This window comes from Hylobates moloch, unplaced genomic scaffold (genome assembly GCF_009828535.3).
Source record: "Hylobates moloch isolate HMO894 unplaced genomic scaffold, HMol_V3 SCAFFOLD_21, whole genome shotgun sequence".
Taxonomy (NCBI): domain Eukaryota; kingdom Metazoa; phylum Chordata; class Mammalia; order Primates; family Hylobatidae; genus Hylobates; species Hylobates moloch.
In genome coordinates, this window is record NW_026652296.1 from 30,285,536 (window position 1) to 30,288,490 (window position 2,955).

Genomic DNA, 2,955 nt, shown 5'->3' on the forward strand with positions numbered 1-2,955 from the left:
GGTAGGTGGAGCTTGCAGTGAGCCGAGATCGTGCCACTGCACTCCAGCTTGGGCAACAGAGCGAGACTCTGTCTCAAAAAAAAAAGAACTTTCAGGAGCTTACCAATCAGCCGGCCCTTGTTCATCCCTGAGCAGATGTGTGGTGGTATTGTGGTGGACCTTTACTGGACACTCTGCCAAATAACTGGATTGGCACTTGTGCTTTAGTCCAACTAGCTATCCCTTTCACCCTGGCATTTCATCAACCAGAGGAAGGAAAAATGAGACATCGTAAAGTGAGAGAAGCCCCTTACGGGTCTTTAGACTCTCACATCTATTTAGACGCAACTGGGGTCCCACGGGGAATACCAGATCAATTTAAAGCCTGGAATCAAATAGCTGCAAGATTTGAGTCAACATTTTGGTGGGTGACAATTAATAAAAATGTAGACTGGATGAACTACATCTATTATAACAGTGATTTATTAACTACACTAGAGATGCTGTTAAAGGAATAGCTGAGCAAGTAGGGGCTACTAGCCAGATGGCTTGGGAAAATAGGATAGCCTTAGACATGATATTAGCAGAAAGAGGAGGGGTTTGCATCATGATTAAAACTCAATGTTACACCTTTATCCCAAACAACATGGCTCCTAACGGAAGTATAACAAAGGCATTGCAAGGTCTGACTGCTCTATCCAATGAGTTAGCCAGCAACTCAGGGCTAAATGACCCCTTTACAGGATGGCAAGAAAAGTGGTTCGGTAAATGGAAAGGAATAATAGCCTCAATTCTTACCTCCCTCGTAGCTGTAATAGGTGTACTTATTCTTGTCGGGTGCTGTGTCATACCATGCATCCGTGGGTTGGTGCAGAGGCTCATAGAAACGGCACTTACTAAAACCTTCCTTAACTATCCTCGCTTGACTATCCACCTTATCCAGAGAAGCTTCTTCTTTTGGAAAATCAAGCAGAACAACTAAGTCAAGACATGTTAAATAAGTTTGAAGAGAAAGCCGTAAGAAAAATGCAAGAGGAGGAAGTTGTTAAATATGAATTCTAAATTTCTCTTCAAATAATTAATATGTCAGTATGTTTAATTCTTTGCCTTCTACTTTTAAACTTAGTTTCCTCGTAAAGCAACGTTTTTCGATTACTTACTCCACCCTGGTTCATTCCAATCACCTGCTCCACCCTGACTCATTCCGATTACCTGCTCCACCCTGACTCATTCCAATTACCTGCTCCACCCTGACTCATTCCAATCACCTGCTCCACTCTGACTCATTCCGATTACCTGCTCCACCCTGACTCATTATTCTCCACCCTGCATAACCATTTTTTTCCCCGCCATAGCACTGACCCCGTCACTCTCTTTAAATTAGCCAATCAGAATTAGTTTAGCCTGTGCGGTCTAACCCTAGCCAATATGGGAATGACACAGCAGGAGGGGCCACGTGCTTCAGGGATAAGAACCCCTTTCCCTCTCTTTTCCAGATGTGCACTAACCATTGCTCCATCTGTGAGGGTGCACCCATCTATAGAAGTACCTTGCCTTGCTGAGAATTAAAAAGAAAATTTTATATTCGAGTGCTATTTATTTTGCAGCACTGAAACTTTATATATAACAATATAAACCCGAGACCTTGGCGGGCACACAAACAAGCAGCTGAATGTCAAGAGGAGCAGAGGTACGGAGTGGCAGAGAATGGCAGAGAGTGCTGGAGAGTGGCAGAGCAGCACGGCAGAGAGGGAGGGAAGAGGCGTCTGAACGTTGGAAGCCACCTTCACTGCTCAATAAAGTCTCCGCATGTATCACCTTTCAAACAGTTCATGTGACCTGATTAATCCAGGATGCCAGACAAGAATCTAGGGAAGTTAACATTCAGTCATCCCCGGATGGCAAGGCTGAAGGAGCACGCTGTAACATATGCCCACTTGGGCTCCAGCACCTGTCCATCTGCGTGCTCCCCCTTCCCTCAGGGGTTTGAGCAGTGGGGTGACCAAACAGGTGAGCCACACCCCCTGTTGCATGTCCTGCAAGGAGATTCAGGGGACTCTCCTGTTTCAGTTGGAAGAGCAAGTGTCCCTCTCTCTCTCGTGGTGGGGGGGCCACCTGTTCCTTCTGGGCTATCACAGCCACAACCTCACCAACCTACCTGACAAGGGGGTCTGGCAGAACAAGGGCAAGGGCAGGGAGAAGCACCTCTAACTCTATTCCTGGATAATAATCAAGCCTCTAAAAGTCATCCTGGGGCCGGGCGCAGTGGCTCATGCCTGTAATCCCAGCACTTTGGGAGGCTGAGGCAGGAGGATCACCTGATGTCAGGAGTTCGAGACCAGCCTGGCCAACATGGTGAAGCCCTAACTCTACTAAAAATACAAAAAAAATTAGCTAGGCATGGTGGCAGGTGCCTGTAATCCCACCTACTTGGGTGGCTGAGGCAGGAGAATCACTTGAACCTGGGAGACTGAGGTTGCAATGAACTGAGATTGTGCCACTATGCTCCAGCCCAGGCAACAGAGTGAGACTCTGCCTCAAAATAAATAAATAAATAAATAAATAAATAAATAAATAAATAAATAAAGTCATCCTCTAGGGCTTTGAGGCCATTTAAGCCCCTATTTTTTCCATCTCTGTGGATGAGCCTCTGTTAAATCTGATTGATTGTGGCTGAACAAGAGATAATGTTTCTAATAGATACAGGGACCAGTTATTCAGCTTTAAGTGTTTATTACAGCCCAATGTGCTAATCCTCCATTTCATTGTGGGTATTAATGATAAACTTCAATGGTGCTGTTTCACACCGCCACTCCCTTATAAAATGAAAGGCTATTCCTTTTTTTTTTTTTTTTTTTTTTTTTTTTTTTTTTTGAGACAGAGTCTCGCTCTGTCACCCAGGCTGGAGTGCCGTGGCGCAATCTCGGCTCACTGCAAGCTCCGCCTCCCGGGTTCACGCCATTCTCCTGCCTCAGC